The 18,703-nt window shown below is 40.1% G+C and overlaps 1 long non-coding RNA gene across 1 annotated transcript; it reads right to left on the bottom strand.

Annotated features, from left to right (window-relative positions):
- Positions 1 to 5,751: 5,751 nt before the first annotated feature.
- LOC308197726 lies at positions 5,752 to 13,207 on the bottom strand. Its single transcript, XR_013953241.1, has 3 exons — positions 12,549 to 13,207; positions 9,659 to 9,754; positions 5,752 to 5,799 (listed from the first exon to the last, which is right to left on the bottom strand). It is a non-coding gene; the product is annotated as an uncharacterized lncRNA (long non-coding RNA).
- Positions 13,208 to 18,703: the final 5,496 nt, after the last annotated feature.

Raw genomic sequence — 18,703 nt, 5'->3', positions numbered from 1 at the left:
GAGAGGGGCTATCAGTCAGTTTGTGATCGGAGTCCAAGGCAGAAGATGTGTGAGGGGGTGGTGGGAGCTTCAAGCTGATACCACAAGGGAAGTAGTAATGTAGTAACTAAGCCATGATTACAGCTACAGTTTCTGACAGCACCTTTTTGAGAGCCAAGGTGGATGAGGTGAAGGCCAGCCTTCTTCTGAGTGACCCTTTTGGAACTGGAAAACTCCTTGATAGGGAAGCTGTTAGGAGAATCTAGTCTAGTTAGCTTTTGTAGTGGAAATGCTTACCAAATAACCAGAAATACATCCTTCTTTACCACTTTCAAACTAGTGTCTATTGTCCCAGCAATAAATAAACCAACAAATGCACTGTTGGTGTCTGGGGTTATGAAAATGCAACAGAAATTAAAATTGTTTTTGATGGTCTTGTACTGGTTTGAAGGCATTGTCCTGCCAAAGGAGTCCAGCATGGATGTCACTTCACCTGCTGGACTTTGCTGACTCCCACAAAGTCTCTACGCTGCAGTCCCCTGGCTTTGTGCTGTGCCTGGCCACATGCGCGGGTTGCTGACAAACTGGCTCAGGGGAAATGCAGCAAGTGCTTCCAGACACATCAGATCAACAGCCAAGCATCTGAGGTCTGCTCTTGCTTCTCTCATGTGTCACCTTCCACAAGCCTTGGCGTTTCGGTGTGCCTCAGCTTCTTGGACACAGAGCATTAAGCATCAGGGCTGAATGGCTGGAGTCCCCCCTTTCCAAAACCCTGCCTGGTGAACAGCACACAAAAGCACAGGATGGATCTTTTTGTTCTCCCACCTACAGGGAGAGCCAGCCCTGAGTCAGGTGGTGTGTATTGCTTCCAGCTGATATCAAAGTGTTTCTTTGTGTTTTTTTTTGTTTTATTGAGGAGATAAATCTGGAGAGAATTGACCTCGGACTGAAGACATTATGTTTGATAGCCTCTTCATGGAGCTGAACTTCAAGATGGGATTAAGTATCATCTATGAAGGAGCTGATGACCTTTTTGAAGAAAGCACCCTGGAAAGTGTCTTCAATATAAACTTCCATAAAAATGATATTCCAGAAAGAAATCATACTCTCATAGAAGCCATAGAAATCATACTTCTCAGAGAAGCCCTCCACGCTTTGAGCTCATTTCCAAATAAATAACAGGGAGGAAGAAGCAAGCTTCAGGCACAGAAGACCTACCCGGAATTGGCATAAGGACTTCACAGGACTGCAGCCAAAATCCCTGGATATGAAGAGTGTGCTGATTCAGTCAATTGGTCTAATAAGCAGTGACCTTCAAATGGTTGCTTAGTTTCTCTCTGTGGATGAAGCGCATAGAAGCTCTGCCTCCCTCACCTCTTTGTGAGGAATTTCTCTTGCAACAGTGTTTAAGAAGTTATAGTTAGAAAAAACATTCAGGATTGGGATTCTCTTATTCATTCTGACCTTACATAACCTTGGTTCCTCCAGAAACAGCTGAATCTCTAAGGCTACTCATGACTTGCAAGGTTACTCTCATTTAAAGCTAGTCTCTTCTCGTTTATATTAGGAAATGTTGTTCTTGTAAATACAATGAATGTGTGCACCTTTTCTGCATTCCTCTATCTTATAGTCAACAGGAGAGCACAAGACTGGAATGAAGGATTGAAGTTATTTAAAGAAACCTCCTGGGCAGGGAGAAGAGACGCATCTTTGCTTTTGTTACTTAACAGATTGTGATTTTTCATAAACTACTTAGCTCAGATCCTTAAAAGTGCAAGCTGCCTCCCAGTGCTACTTACAGAATGCCTGTGTACTTTGGGGCACCTGGGTTTAAACCCCTGAAGCTATTCTTCACCTATAAAATGAGATAATAATATCTTCCCGCTTCAGCAGAGCGATGTGGGAATGTATCAGCCCACCTGTAGCCAGAAACAGTTCATTACTGCCCCCAGGTGTGGAGCCAGCTGTTGGCACAAAGCCACTGCCATTAAAGGCTGCAGCAGAAGCAATGAGAGGGGTGTTAGGTGTAGGGAATGGGCTGCTGTGGGGCGTGTGTGACAGGCGGGAAGAGCAGGAGGAGTAGAAGCAGCTGAGGAAACTTGTGAGGACTCTTTCAACTTTAAATCTGTGCCAGATTTCTGGGCAAGGATTCAGGTCTAGGCTTACAAAAAGGAAGGGAGTAAGGAGCAGCATGTTTTTGAGTGGAGAGAGGGCCTATATGAAGCAGGCAGTTCTGAATTTGGGATTAAAAGTTAATTTATTTTGCTGTCTCTATGCTGATTTTCTGTCATGGCAGAAAATGATAAGCTGTATTGTGCTTTGGCCACATGTAAGCATTCTAAATTCAAGTGGAGCTTTCTGATGGATGATTTAGGTTTCACAACCATTTTCCTTTTACTTTATGCAGGGAAAACATTTCTTGGGCCCTCCCTGAACAAGTTCTGCCTGCCTTGATTTTCCTGTAGTCACCTTGGAAATAGTCATGGTCTCTTTTAATTTTAAGAAATAAGAGGAAGGATTAGGTTCTTTTGAATAGCTTCTATGGAACTTTCAAGTGCTGATAGCCTTAGTGGAACATCTCTCACCTTAAAAACTGTCATAAGTAACTTTACCTTTAGCCATTTATGCCCCAAGACTGACCCAATGGTTCCTGCATGTCTTAGAGTTGATTTTAAAGAGGAAAAAAAAAAAAAAAGGAATATCATTAAGTAAATGGTCATGAAACTGTCCTGCAGTAGGAGGAAATAGAAGATATTTCTTTGAAGAATAAGGCGCTTGGATAGCTTGGCTACCAGCAAGCCCTGAAGCAAATGATCTTCTTTCTTTGCCAACCATTGCCACAGCTTCCTTGTCTCAGTTACAGCTAATTGAAACGTTATCTGAAAGCCTCAGCTTTACTGTTATCCTTCAGAAAGAAGTGAAACAGTATGATAGTGATTAGAATGCTGTCACTTGAGTACCCCATTTACAACTTCAGCGTAGTAGAAACTGAAATTCAGCATGTAACTCCTTTGAGGAAAGAAAGAAAATTTTTTTTTTTTTAACAGTAAAATTGTATGTTAATCAGTATATTCCTCTCTTAAAAAGCAAACTTGGTGTTTTGCCAGCTAATCAGTGGTGCTCACTGGAAATGTTCTAGCAAACGCTTTTGTTGCGGCACAGTACCTGTTCAAAAGCAATATTTTCATGGAAATCTACCAATCTAAACAGCATTTCCACTTTGGGAATGTTTGTTCAGTTCAGTAGGAGAACTGGTAATAAGAATTTGGGGTCTGATCCCAGGATAAATGGGAGGCTGTAGCCTTTCCCCTTCCCCCCAGCCCCAAGCTGAGTGTGGTAGGGAGAGGTTTTGGCCAACAAAGTTCAGGAACTTGAACTCGAGAAGACCAAGTCCAATAGGAGGTTTTTTATTTATGGCCTCTCACGTGTATTTTTTATACAGATACTCTCTCTTCCCTCCCTCCTCTGTCAAAACAGCTGTAAAACACTTTTGAAGAAAGTTTTTCCTGCAGCATGCAACAAGAGAAACACACGTTGGTGTGCTTTCATGTGAAGTGTTCTTCCCTAGCAAGTCCCTAAATAAAGCATTGTCTGCAACTGTACTGTTGCCTGAGGCAATCAGGTCTAGAGGTAAATGAGTGACCTCTCATGCCTGTCAAAATCCTAAGGGAAGAAGTAGGATTGCGTGGATAGATGTCATTCTACCTTGTCTGTCTGATTCCAATGTCATACTTACATTGCCTTGTAAAGGATGCTGAGCTACAGGTTCAAATTCCCTTCTGATGAACTAGAAATAAATTTTTAGGGCAATGCTGTTCATGCAAAGATGTAAAAATTCAGCCCTGGACATCTGTAGAAATTCCATGTTATGTTAAGGAATAGAGATATTATTATCCCAAATTTCAAAGTCATTTCAAGACAGATAACTACATTTTGCTTCATAGGGCAAGCTTACAACCTGAAGCCTTTGCAACATCTCAGTGATGAGCTGTCAGAATTAGGAAATGTACAAGAGTGCACAGGCATGCACCCTGTTCTTATTTTTCTGAAATCACTGCAGATTATTTCAGATGTTCAATGTCCCTGTGACTTCTGATGTCATAAAAAAGAAATGATCTATGAATTTTGCACTTTCTTTTCTGTGTGCTAGCTTAAGTTTCAATAATTATCAGGTTGCTACAGATGGGAGAAATTTTCCACTCCTGCAAGTCTCCAAATCAGAATCCAGTATCTTTTTAAAGCACATTCTGTGATTCAAATGTGTTACAGGTTCTAAAGTTCAAAAGGTTCTGTTGCACCTCTGGCAAAAAAAATAGAGAATTATGATATTCCCCTCTAATCTTAATGTCTGTCTACTTATGGCTATTTAAGGGAAGGAAGAATCTTGGCAATTTGAAAGCCCAAGATGTAAAAACTGGATTGTCTATGACCTTGAATATCTTGCTGCTTTTTTCAGTTCTGAATTGTAGGTGCAGCTCTACAGTTATCAATACATAGCTCTTCTTTTGATATATAGCTGCAATATCAAACTGCAAATTAATTTTGTTGGCTTTGATAATTTTTATCAGTGGAAAATCATTTGCAAAACAATCATACAATAACTATTTGATTTAGGTTGAGTGTAGTCACCAAATCCCAGAAGCAAGCAGCAAAAACAAGCATATAAATCATAGAATCATAGAATCGTTCAGGTTGGAAGAGACCTCTAAAATCATCTAGAGATATCAAATGTTTTGCGCAGAAAAAATGTGTTAAGTTTCTGCTTTGCTTTGGATAATCTGAATTACTTTGCTGTTAACCCGTCACCTTATTTTTGCCCTTGAGGCAACACACACATATAACACACAATAGCAAATCTCCATTTTTAGTACAGGAGGTTCACTTTTACTAGAGCAGTTAAACACTGCTCTAGTCAGTGTTGGGATGAAACCAAAGCCTTCAGAAGCGGAGAGGTGCTGGAAAAAGATTGTGCTGTTGTTTTATTTTGTTTTAGTTCATATTTGTCTCAGCTGTGGAGGACATAAAACAGAAAGAGGGAAAATCTGCATCCAGACAGCATCATGTACTGCCACATCACTAGTGGAAGAACTGCCGTGCTGGATTGTTATCTAGGCTTCTCCAGGATGAAGACAAAGATATAACTGATTGGAAACTTTTAATTTCATCAGATAACACTTGAAAATTTTTATATTTGACTATTTATGATGGTTTATCTCATTAAAATTTTGGAAGATGTCTTTTATCTGCTATCCTGTAGCTTTTAGAAAATACCACCCCTGTATACACATCTAACACTTGTTCAGTCGCTGCTGAAACCACTTCTCTTCAAATCCTATGCTAATCCATACAGTACCTCCATGCTTCAAATGGACAAGCATATTTTTGTGGTCATCATTCATGCTGAACCACCAGACTTTACCTCCTGTGGTAGACAGTCATTGTGCCCTGCTTATTTTTAGTGTACCATAAAGGGAGTTTGCAATGACAGCTCCTATACATTTCACTATTAACTGTTTCAAGGACACACTAAGAAAATTGTGGGCTTGAAAAGAAAAAGTCCTTCCCAGCAGTATGTACTGAAGAAGCACAATATTTTCTTTTTCTCATCCATGTATTCAGTCCTTCATTTTCTGTGAAAGATGTTGATGTCGATTCACTCACAACCAAGAAATTATGATTATTCAGTGAGCTGAGATGGACCATTTAAGCTGCCTGATTAGGTATCAACTCATAAGCCAGGAATTTACATTGCTGTCACTCACCAGAAACCGTGGGTCAGTCACTGCATACCAGCAGCAGCACTTCATTGACAGGAAAGTTCTGTTTTGAAGAAGAAAAAGGTTTTGAATGGGCCACACTTTTTTGATAGTGTCATACTAAATGTGTGTTTGAAAGGTGCAATAAAACCTGGTCCCCAGACTGGGAGTCTGATCAGGTCTGTTAATATGTGGCTGCTGACCTTTAGTGCAACGGGGAGTTTATTGCCTGTAGACTACGCTAGCAGCAAAAGACCACAGGTTGTTCTCTGCCCCAGGGCATGTGAATGGCAACCTGCCTGTTCCCACTGAGCAAGGTGCAAGTCTCAGGATGGGAAACAGCACAGAAATCCTTATTATAGTCCCGTTCTGCAGCAGCAACACTGGGGGATGCCTCTATGGGTGTCTGTGGTGGGTGAGAAAAGGCGCAATGGGTTTCTCATGGGAAATAAACTGTATTTTTATTGAAGTGTTCTAGTGGCTGCACTGTGGGTAATTAAACCTTAAGGAATTCTGTAGCATAGGGTCTTGCATTACATAATGCTGAGAACATACAGGTCAAAACTGGATGCAGCAGTCTACTGCTAGACCTTGTTGAAGAAGATCCTGAATGATTTCTTGTCAGCATAAGATGTATATCACAGGGAATGTAAATCAGTGACAATAAATAAATAAATAAATAAATATTAGGGAAGATCAATTACTATTAATTCATTCGGACACAAAATTAAGGTAATGGCTAATTTAATCTGTCCATGGATAAAGTCTTAGCCCTATTGACAGTGCAGAGATTTTTGTCATTGACTTGAAAAGGTGTGGAATGCTAAGCATTTTAAATATACATTCAAGCTAGTTTAAGCAAATAAAGCAATTATTTGTCATTCATATTCTTGGAATAAACTTCTCAGTTAGTTCCCTGAAATATTTGTTGCTATTACACTTATACATAATTTATTACTAATTTTGTTTACATGTGCTGTGTTGGAAAATGAAGCAGCATGAGAGCAAAGAACATTATAGTTTGCCTGTTATAGAAAAGAACAGAGTCTGAGGAGGCTTTTTTATTCCTACTGTATTAAAAGTGATAAGTTAAATACTGGGGCTGAAGTGCCTTTACAAACTTATATAGCAAATACAATACTCATCAAACCTCCTAACTAAATATTGATCATTATCTCCCTCATTAAGGACCACTCTGTACTCATTTACTCCACAGGAAGGAGTCTGTGGGTGGAAGGAGTAGTTTCTAGAAAGTTTGTACGCTTTCTCTCCCACAACTGCCTCCTTGTGCTGACAGACTGAAATACCAGAAGGACAGAAATTCCTCTCATATGGCTGCTTCTTAAGGACTTCTGGGTTATAAAACTTTTCCAAGGTAGTGTAATACTTACCACCTTCTATGAGGGTTGTAGAAGAAGCCTGTATGGCCTCTGAGCTGGTGTTTTGGGCATCTTGGAAAGATAGACTCCTTAGGTGTAGAAGACCTGGGCAGCATCACACTGAGGACAGGGATGCCTACGCTCCCCAGCTCCTCCTAGCTCCTTCCCAGTGTGCTCCAGGCCCTCAGCTATGGTGCACTCAGAGCTGCTCACGTACGTGGCATTGGCAAGTGAGAAACTTGGTGGTTTGCGGCACCAGGGACTCCCTCCTCGTGGCCTCCAGTTTTGCAGTGTGATAGGGATCTGTCAGCTCAATGATACACCTCCATGAGACAGGGCCCAAAGTGTAGGCTGTGCTTGAGGCTCTGAAATTCCCAGGTAAGGGGAAATCTTTCCATTAAAAACTGCTTCCGTGTTTATCTGTAGGTGCTGTAACCAAACAACATCAAAGTCTACTGAGTTGTGCTGGCAACACAGTGGCAGAGAGGGGAAAATATTTAGGAACACATCTTAGCCTTTTCTGTACACTGAGCACGGATGAAAGTCAATGCCTCTGTTATTATGTGGTGATCTGCTGCAAACCAGAACAACACAGACAAGGGTGTGGTCAGAGGAATCAGGTCTGAGGTCAATAAATGTTTCTTACAGGCAATGGAAATCATCTTGCAAAGAAACAAGATCCTTGAAATGAAATTTCCCCTTCATCAACTACAGACTGGTACCTGCTGCCTTTCACGTAGATGAGTGTAAAGAAATAAGCAGAGGGCAGGGAGATCCTGGCACAATCCTGATTGTACCACTGGCAGCCAAAATACATGGTTTTTCCCATCTGTTTCTCCATCAGTGAAGTGGAGGCAGGGCTTCTCTCTGAAGGGTGTTGTACCGTTTAATTAGGTAATGTCAGGACGGTGCTTTGACCATATAAACACCACATAAATGCTAAGTGCCTAATTCATATCGCTCCATGATGCTGTGGTGAGGTGATAGGGCATCCCGTTAATCTCGTGTGTGGGCATCCAGCCCAAGCGGCTGTACTGATGTCCCTAGGTGAGTATTCAGGCCCAGTTACTCAAACCCTGAAACATATCCCATTTCTCTGGCATACTGATCCTCCTGCCCATCTGTCTGCATGGCCCAATGCCCTCTTGAAGCATCCTGTGGATGTTTTAGGAGCTCAGAAGTGCCAAGAGGAGGAAGAGGTGTGTGTGCGAAGCCAGCAGCGCTTTTCCTTCAAGGAAATCACTGTGCAAGGTGACACGGCCTTTCCACACCATGCTGGCCATGGTGGGCTACCTTTCAGTAATGTGAGTGACAGTTTCTCAAAAAAGAAATTTACTCACAGGTTAGTGTCTTCTCTACGAATTGGGAGCAGTATGCAAAGACTCGTTTTTTAGTCACAAAATCTGCACTGTGAGGGCCCACTTTATCCTTTTCACAATTTAGCTGGTCTCATTTCTCTCCTAGCATGGAGCCAGGACAGCCTGTTCAATTGTGTTGTTACAGTGCGGCCTATGAACAGCAACTGCGGCCTAAATGGGAGAGATTAGGAGATCAGCTGAGCCGCCTCAGAGCTCCTTTGACTGAGCGGACTTCAAGAATTGTCAGACAAAATGAAATGCACCAAGTGTAGATTTATTGTGCAGGGTTGTTTCAGGCCCATCAGCACAATAAAGTAATCCACACAGGCATGGTGTGGATTTCCATTTTACACTATCTGTTGGATTATACCATGGTCTTGAGGTTGCTGCAGCCCTCAAGCTTTACAGGAAGCCTGTGCCTCAAACAGCAAATATGATCCCTGGATCAGTGCCTGGAGATAAGGCAGCCAGGGGCTGTTGTCACTGTAGTGGTAGAGCTGAGGGGAAACAGATGAAATAAACCCAGACATGGAGCCAAACAGTTGCTTTCTCTGCAGTCCTTAATCCAGAGCTGACTCCAGCGAGCGGCGATGCCAGTGTGAACCAGTTGGGTGTTTCTGGGCTGACTGGTGTTTGTTTTCATGTTCCTTCTTCCCACTGGCCCCAGGCAAAGCCAAAATGAGAACGCCCAACAGCTGTGAGGGGAAAGGCCAGTCAGACTGTCCAGGCTGGATGAAGGAAGGATGAGGATCCCTGCGGAAATCGGCAGAGATCACTGCAGATGCTTAGTGTGATTGGTTTCCCTGATCAAAGCACTGGGATGCTCAAACTGATGAAATGTTCATAGTTCATCTACTGTTAACAATAACCAGACCCATGAAAGTGTGACAGTCAGCATGAGGCATCACTGCCAGCTCAGATAATTTTCTTGTGCCACCCCCGATCTTCAGCAATTGTTTTATGAGTTTGGAGAACCCAGAGCTGTGTGACTCATGCAAATAAAATCATTTTCATTTTCCAAAAGGGAGCACTTCTACATCTAGTGTTTTTGCCAAGAAAAGCCAGAAAATCTGAAGCAAAATATTTTAACAAGTAATAGAAAACAAACAAGAAGAATGTGTTTTTACAAATAGCTTCCAGCCTTTCAAAATACATTTACAGCTCCCACAGCCAGAGTGTTGCTCACCGTTAGCTAGCCTGTGTCATTGTGGAGAAGGGAGATGGTGAAGCTCCCGTGCCTCACTGAGTCCTCATGAACTTGCTCTGTTTTCTGTGTCTGCACCTAAACAAGAGCAAAACGAAGCTTAATAATCTTTCTGGAGCCTAGAACTGTTTTATTGCAATTTTCTAATGAGAAAAGCAGTAAAATGTAGCACAATGGTTTAAAATATATAAAACTACATTTCACTGGTGCAAAATCATTATATTACCTGTCTATAAATTTTTGTACTAGTCTAAGCTGTTTAATTGGCAAAATATATATTATAAAATATGAACTTGAGCACTTAAATTTAATATCAGCTCAGCAGAATCTCAGGTGATACTAATCACTGATTAATACTTTTGGGGGGGTTTGTTCATGCAGAAAGAATCAGTACTCTAATTACCACTTGTTTGATAATGTGCCTTTATCTTTCTTTTAATGGGGCTGCCAGTTTATTTAGATGCAAACATCTAAGGATTTTTACATCCCCAAGAGCAATTGCTCTCTTAAATACTTTCACTGATACAGTTACTTTAAAGCAATAAGCAGTGCAAGAAGAGCTAGCATGAAATTACATTATATCTCTGGAGCTTTGTAGTTATATAAGAACTCTTGGCATATTCTGTTAATTAATGGAATATGTTTACTGTGGGTTTTTGAAGTTATTAATTATTTTTGTTAGTTTAAAATTCTTTAGCTCTCTGTACTATTTCTATTATTAATTCAAGCCAGAGATGTGTGGTATTTTATGTATTCCTGTCTTAACTGAGGGATGAACAAAATATAAGAGGGAGGAGATGCGTTCAGTCAGATGTCACTCCATGTTCCAACACTGCAAGCATATATATATATTATCAGTAACCAAAAAGCATGAGAACAAATTAACATTTTATGTCACAGATTTGCTACGCTAAATCTAGCAATTTTCCAATGTAGGCTTATATTTAAAATACTAATATTTCTAGCCCACATTAGTTTATAATTGTCCCTACTATGTAGAACACAGTACTAATTAGAAAATGTCACATTTAAAAGAAAAATCCCTCAATTTTTACTTTCTGAAACTGGAATGAAGAAAGTATAATCCACAGTTAGATGAGATTTCTTGTTGTGTTTAAAGGACTTGGAGACAGCACTCTCTTTTACTTTCTATGATTTCAGTTTCCATGATTTCTGACAAAGACTTAATTGCTGAACCTTTTTAGCTGCTTGCAAAATGAATAATAGATGTATATAAATGAATAATGTAAAAGACCTAGAGTATTTAGTCATTTTAGCTCTCCCTTTCTCAGCGTGGGCAGGTCAGGTGCAAAAATATTTTGCTTCAGAGAGGTGTCTGAATATTAATTCATTAACATTCATTAGGCACTTGTTATGAAAAGTGAGAATGGAGTACAAAGAAATGTTATTTTATTTCTTTGCATTCCTCAGACTAAACTGGATTAATCAGATTGGAAAGGGTAATAAGATATTAGAGCTTTTTTCATATCTCTTTTCTTCCTCCCATTGGTTATGAAATTGTACATAGGAATGCTTCTTGCTGCTGCAAGGCAGCGTCAATATTTGAGGCACTCTGAGCTACCTTTTCATTTTGAAGTAGCAAATGATACAGAAAGATCCTATTTCCTCACTGAGCTCCATTGCTGGGCAGCAAGAGAGAGGGGAGGACAGGACTGTAAGTCACATGCATTTGCTTTTTTTTTTTTTTTTTCCCCTGCAAAAGACATAGTGGCTTTGGAATACCATAGTTCCCTCATAATCTTCAAACCTTTTCTCCTTCAGCAACACACCTAACATAGATAAAACCTACATCCCAACTTGCTTTGCCGTTTGCTGTGTGGAACAGTCAGCAGCAACATTTGCCCTGCTTTAGTGCAGCTGCTGGGCAGTGCAGATCTGATGCTGCCTCTCACCTGCCCATTTTCCACTCTGGTTTCATCTTGAGGGGTGGCACCACCTTTTCTAGCATGCTCTGAAACCTTGGTGCAATTCTGCAGTCTTGGCTCTGCATTAGGGTGCAGAAGACAATGACACTGCAGTCCGAAATGAGCTAATTTTTAATGTATTTATGAATACGTGAAGAAAACTGGGTCTAAAATGAAATCTGAAACTAATTTTTATGATTTGACCCACGTCTGCTCGAAAGAACCCACTTACAGAACTGAGAGGTTTCTGTCTACGTAGGCATTTTGTCCTGTATCGTTGTCCTTTTACAAGCCCTGTCTTTATCAGCTATTTAAAGGAATTTCTATCGAGCTTTTCAGTTTTGAGAAGAAGCTTTTCTATAGATTTTTTTTTTCATTAAAACGTGGTGAAACAGATGAAACATTTTAGACGGGTTTTAATCACAGTTTTCTTCACTTCTGTCACAGATTAGCACAAAAGTGTAGCACTCTTCTCTAACCAGCTGTTGTTTAAATGACAAAAGGAAGATGCTTGTGAAGACACACGAAGCACACTTGAAGAGCCAAACACTCAGAAACTCAAGGTTACATGGATACAAACAAGTTTCTTCAACCAAGACCCACAGAACTCTGTGGTGCAGTATCCAGAGGCAACAAACAGGTTCCATTAATGCAGAGGACACAGTGAAGCTGCACAACCAAATGTATCTTAGGTCATGGAATATTTAGAGCTTAGGATTTTTTCTTCCAGTTATCATATCAAAAATCTATAAGTTCAGTTTTTCCTCAGAGCTTATAGCTTTGTCAGCACTTCCCTAACAACTATTCATAGACACAGGGAGGAAAAATACCTAAAAACTTCATTCTTGCATTCTCCCTCCACAGATATTTCCTCAAGGGACTTTTCCTACAACACATGCATTCCTGTCTCCAGTCAGATTACTCCAGAGAGAGCTGCTCTCACTGACTTGCTTTGCCTTCAGGGCTTTCCAGACTTCTGGTTCTGCTTCCATTTCTCTCTCTCATGCTCTTGCTCTCTCTGTTTGTCTTTCCGTCACATCCCTCTCATGAAAGAGAAACTGTCAATCACAGGCCTTCACATGCTGGCTCCTTACTGAGTGCTGCTGACTTTCACTGAGCCCATGGCTCCTGCACATGGAACTGCAAACCAGTTTCTGCAGTGGTCCATAACTTCTGTATTTTTAAAATGCTTGGTGCCCCCTGCCCCTCTCCTTTTAACATCTCACAGTAGGCATCAAGCTTTGCAAGATGATCAGCAGGAGAACTGAGCTGGTGCAAGTAAAAAGAAAAAAGTAATAACTCAAGTCTTCCTCTTTCTGGGACTGAATCACTTTGAAGATACACAAAAGCAATACTCATTTTTACTGTGGTTTTTTTTTTTCATCTTCACATACTCATCATACTTCCCAGAGCACTGATTTGTTCTGAGAATCATTGAAGTCAAGTATGTCTTATGGTCCATGTCTAAAAAGGGGTCCAAAAGTTTCAAAGAGCTGAGTAAGAGATGTAACTTCAGTCAGCCAGGTTGGAGTGAGGTGTAATGAGAAAACCTGGAAAAGATAAATAAATTTTCTACCCACAATTAACCAAAAGTTAGAGACCAGAAGTTCTTTCATTTCTATAGCACCTTCCAAATCCGTTTGTGAAGTCAGAAAAGATGAAATCAGACTACACCTACCCCAATAAAAAAATAAAAATAAAATAAACCAACCAGCAGGGCAAAATCTTTTTTTTTTTTTTATTGGGGGGGAAGAGGGATTTTCTTTTTTTTAAGAAATGTTTTTCCTACAACTTTGAAATACATAATCTTCAAAACTAGTAAGAAAGTGTTTCATTTCAAAAATCTTGCAATTAAGAATTTGCTTCAATATTTGAAATTCTGGTCATAAAGAATCTTGCTGCTAAAACACCTTGCTCATCTGGAGCAAATCAGATCAACTAAAGAAGACGTCAGAGTTTAGTAGTTTGACCAATATATTCCAAAGGCCAAAAGAAGGTTGTCACAATCTTTTAAATTTGTAGTGCACAGTGGAAGTTGTATAAATTCATACTGTGATTACTTCATATTAAGCCTGCACCTTCTGGCTGACATGGGGCCATTATTTAAATCACAATTCCCCAGCCAGATTTAAAGTTCTATGGAAGAACACAATCTTTTTTATTCTAAAACTCATAGTAATGAAGAATTCAATAGATAAATGGTATTGTTGCCTCATTTCTTAATTCAAGAAATTCACAAGTTTCTAGCAAATTCATCAAGTCTTGGCTTTGAGTTGCTGTCTCTTGTTGCTAAATTAGAGCCAGCTGTTCTCAAAAATTCCCTCTCTGCCTCCCTCTCTCCCCTCTCAAAAGTTTTCTTTTCCTCTCTGATAGAGGCTGTGGTTCAGGTTCCTTTTCTTATACGTAAATAAAGATATACTTCATAATTCATTCACTGCAAGGTAGATTTTTCTAAACCTCTGTTACTTACATATTGTTTTGTTTCATTTTGCTTTGTTTTCCACGAACAGCTTCTTCAGTCATCGCCATGCCCTTTAATGTACACGCGGTAGCAATGCAGATGCTGTTTCAGCAGCAGGCTCACTAAGCAGCATCAATTCTTTCCCATTGTGTAAAACTGGAACAAGTGGGGAATGGAAGCATAACCTACCAGCCACACCAGAACCGCTTGCAGCTCAGAGCACACAAACCCCCTTTTCCTTCCATGAGCTTGTGTGTCCCGATGCTGTCAGCCACTCTATTCTGTGAGGCAGGGCTTGGTGGCTCCTGGTGCAAAAGGGTGCAGAGGCGGGAAGCAGTGCTGGTCAGATGCTCAGGGTTTGTTATGCTACAAGGTAAATGCCAAGATAGGCTGCTACAAAATGCTTTTTTTGGCTGCCTTGCAGTGCTACAGGGCCTTCTCCCTGCACAACTCATGTTCCCTCTGTGACGCTTTTTTACAGCAAGTCTTACATGCTGAGAGAGCAGAAACTCAAGCTGTTGTCAATGGCATATGCAGTAGCAATGCTGCTTCCCTACTCTGAGTTGTATCCCCGTTCCAGCTACCCAGGGGTCCCCTGTTCCCTAGGGACTGTTGTACCAGGAGCTCAAACTGCCATCTGCCTTGGCCCTTGAGAAAATTATCATAATGTGATCATCTCACACATTCTGAAACACAATCTAATCCTTTTCTTAATGTAGAAAAAGCCTGTCACTGAGTTCAAGTCAGCTTTCCTTCAGGGAATGAGATCTTCAGGACAAAATGTCAGCATGAATGTAAAACAGGAACCAAATTAATATTAACCCTTCCTAGTCTCCTATGCCTTCATGAATCTCCTGCATTTTTGTGTATGGGTTCTTCTGTACTGTTTTTGAAACGGCATTTTCCAATTCTAAAAAAAAAAAAAAAAAAAAAGTCTTGGAGCTGAGTGTTGGATCATTGTCTCCCAAGAACTTTTTCACTTATACCTTGTGCCCTCTAGAAATTGAGCCTTTGTTAGTCCCAGATGCGTTGATTTTTTTTTTTTTTCGGACTGTATAACGTGTGTTGCTTCCTGTTATAGAAACAAAGGATACACGTTTGCTTTTATCTGTGCTATAGAGCCAAAACACCACTGCTCATTGTGATGAGTGTCGTCAGCAATGGTCTCCTGCCAATTCTCCTCCTCCAGATTCATATTCATTTGTTAGATCTAATTAAAGACCCGTGCTACAAAGAAGCTTAGGGCTGCTTTACATTCAAGCTCCTCTGCTTTTGACTGATAGTGCACCTTTTGTGTGTAACATTTTAGGATTGTATAGAAATGACTTACAGTGACAGATTGCTTTTGTACTTGCTGGCTACTGTCCATTTCATTCTCATTATATGTTTCATTGTATACTTCAGAGAGAGTTTGCTAAAGGTTTATAACATAACAAATTTATAGTGGAATTTGAGTACTCTAGGGATGGATGGGAAAAGCTTGGTTTCTTCATCAGATTATCCTATAGCAATGATAAAAAAAGCTGTGGAAAATGACCATGTGAGAATACTGTAAGAAATAATACAACTTTCATTCTTTGCAGTTTTCCCCTCCTTTTCGTCACCAATATTCCACAAGAGTATTGCTGAGAGGACTATATATTGGGCAGGAGAAGGGAAATTAGGCTTGACAACCACACCTGAAAATCAAGCTGGGTTCTTTCCAGGTCAGTAGTGATCTGCAGGTTCAGTTAACAGCCTTGTTGGAACACTTCTGTCTTCCTTACCTTGAAATTCTGGTCAGGGTCAAGGCAGCCTGAAAATCAGTTGTCTTTCAGTTCTTCATTGGTAACAGGCATCAGAAATACCACTCACCAAGGTGGTTTAGTGAAGTTTTACAGGCTGACTTATTGGACTCCTGTCCTGCAAAGAGGTTTGGTTCTCTTGAAACTGCATCTCATTAAAATAAGGGCTGTGGAGATAGGAATCCAAGCCTACTGCTTAGAAATATATTCTTTTTATTTAATCACTCAGTAGGTAAGCCCCACCTTGAACTGATTTCTATAGAATGAAACTCTGAGTTACCAAGGGAGAAAGGAATTTTTTCAAGCCTTTGGAAAAAAAAATATATCTGTAAAATTAGGGTTCAGTTGTCAAGTGCTGCATACAGTTCTACTTCCTTTATATTAGGAAGCAAGTGAGAAATTGTGGGAATTGGAAAAGACTGATTAAATATTTGGCAGGGCTGAGACTAGAAAGTGGATTTTCAAGAAGAGAGCATGTGTTTGCATTTCAGCTGCTCCAGTTTTCAACCTGGCATCTCAGTTTAACCTGCTGACGAATGTGAGAGTTTGTGTTAAGACACTAGACTGCAAACTGAACAGCTGAAGTGCAGGCACAAATTCACTTCTGCTGGTTCTGCTGCATTAGTAGTAACCTCCAGCATGGGCTAGGGCACTAAGTTCTTACACCCTGATTTCAAGATTCACAAGGATCTTTGTTTCCATGGTAAACTCCCTGCAGAAGACCCACACTGTACCCTCAGCCATAAGACAAAGAACAAGAGTAAGTGTTGTCATCACCAACTGGCCATATGTCTTCTCCTGAAAGTGTCTGCAGTCTTGGGGAAAATGAGGAAAGGATAACATTTTTTTAACCTTTGTCTATAAGGCAAAACACAGATGAGATCTGATATACCTCAACCACAAGAAACTTACACTTTTTTCCAGGGATAGCTGTTTACAACAACTACATGGTGACAGTATCCTATTTTCCCAGCAGAGCAGGAGTACAGTGGTGGCAATAGTATCAGTCCAGGTATTTGCTGAGATCAAGAGTATACAACACCATATTTATCTCCATAATATTTGACTGGAACACCTTGAACTGTGTAACTAGATAAAGAGCATTGCCTTGCTTTTGGAAAACAGAGCAGATGTGTGCACTAGCAGGCACTGTATGTTGCCTCTGCTTGTAAAACAGTGAAAGCACAGCTTCTTTATATCATGCCTGGGGAACACACTCGGGCTTCATCTCTTTTTTTCCAGATGATGGGGTTGGAGGGAATATGTCTGTTCAAGAAAGGAGAGACTTATTCTCCCAATTGGTTTGGTGCCAGACTAAGCCCAATTTGTATTCTTCAACTTGGATTTGAAATTTTTTATTCAGAGAATAATATTTCATCCAGGCAGTCTCGTTTGTATGGGCCCAGACATCAATATGAAAGATTTTAGAGTTTTAAACCTTAAAGCTGAAATGATTTCACTTTTCAAGGTTTCATATCCTACTCTTACTTCAGTTAGAAGGTCATTTTAGGTATTGTTTTATGGGGATTCTTCTCTGAAAGAACTACCACCTGTACTACTTGGTCCCTCAGAGGTGACCAGTGTCTGCTCATTATTTTTGTTGATAAGTGTTAAATGCACGGTTGACTTTGAAGCAAGAATCTTAAACTAACAGACACAATCAGTTCTTGCTCATGATGATGTCAGCTTGACTATAAAAACACTTGATTTATAAAGATCTCTTCTGAGCAGCTAAATTAAACAAATAATACACTCAATGCCTGTTTTCCATTCTGTAAATGAATCAGAGTATAATCACTATGATAAGAAAACACTTTTCCTACCCAAATGCCTTGTTCTCCACTATTTTACTTCTTTGTACCTCTTGTGATTTATCCCACCAAGAAGTTGTGGGACAGACAAATTACTCTAGAAGATTCAAAAAAACTCCATGCATTTTTCTTTCAACATTAAGTGTCTTCACTAATTGCTAGCAGGAAGCCAAAATGGTATAAGCTTATCTACAAGGTGACTGGAAAACAGTGGACCAAATTTTGTTGTGGCTACTACTTTGGGACCTCAGACACCCAGGTTCAGCTCCCAATTCTTCCACAGGTTTCCTAGTAGAGCAGAATTTGAAATTGAGTTTGCTGTCTTGCAGAAGAGTGTTCAGCACTGGGATATTGATTCTTTTTCTCACCTTTTTTTGATCTAAGAGTTATGTAAGTATTTTATAGCAAGTGGAACAATTTCTAATGATTTAATATTCACTAAGGGAAAGAGACACTATAGTGGAATAGCTGGTTTTCTTTCCTGGGAGGAAGGAAGACTTCAGTAGGAAATCTATAATCTGTAAATCTTAAATTATTTTAGGTAAAGCAGAAGAACTCTGAATAGGTGAGACTAAGTGTCCATCCAAGTTAATTCTCTTGCCTAAGTATAATAATAGGAAATGCACAGCTTTCATTTAAATTGGCAAAGTGAGTGTTTTGCTCCCTTGGCACTGTCAAAGTGAAAAGAAATGGCATACTTGTTGCCATGAATGTAGTATTTGCCCAGAAGAAAATCACTCTGTTAAGAATAGACAAGTGTGGTACTGACTGAACCCAAAGTCTTACTGTCATCTGTTTTGAAAAGCCCTACAGCTAAAGACCATGTGATCAGATATGTGAAGAGAAAGAAAGAAGATGGAAAGTGACACCACTACTTTGGATCCCAGTGTGCAGGAAGTTGACTTAGGGGAACTTAAGAAAGTGGCAGAGAAGTTCGCAAAGCTCCACACTCATTCAGCTAGCCAATTACTTTTTTGCTGAAGTTTCCAATGTGCTGTAATCAAAATAAATATATTCCGAGCCAGTTTTAATATTAAATGAAGACA

Source organism: Anser brachyrhynchus (genome assembly GCF_964034855.1).
Source record: "Anser brachyrhynchus genome assembly, chromosome: 7".
NCBI classification, from domain to species: Eukaryota; Metazoa; Chordata; class Aves; order Anseriformes; family Anatidae; genus Anser; species Anser brachyrhynchus.
This window is presented reverse-complemented; position numbering and strand designations above follow the sequence as displayed.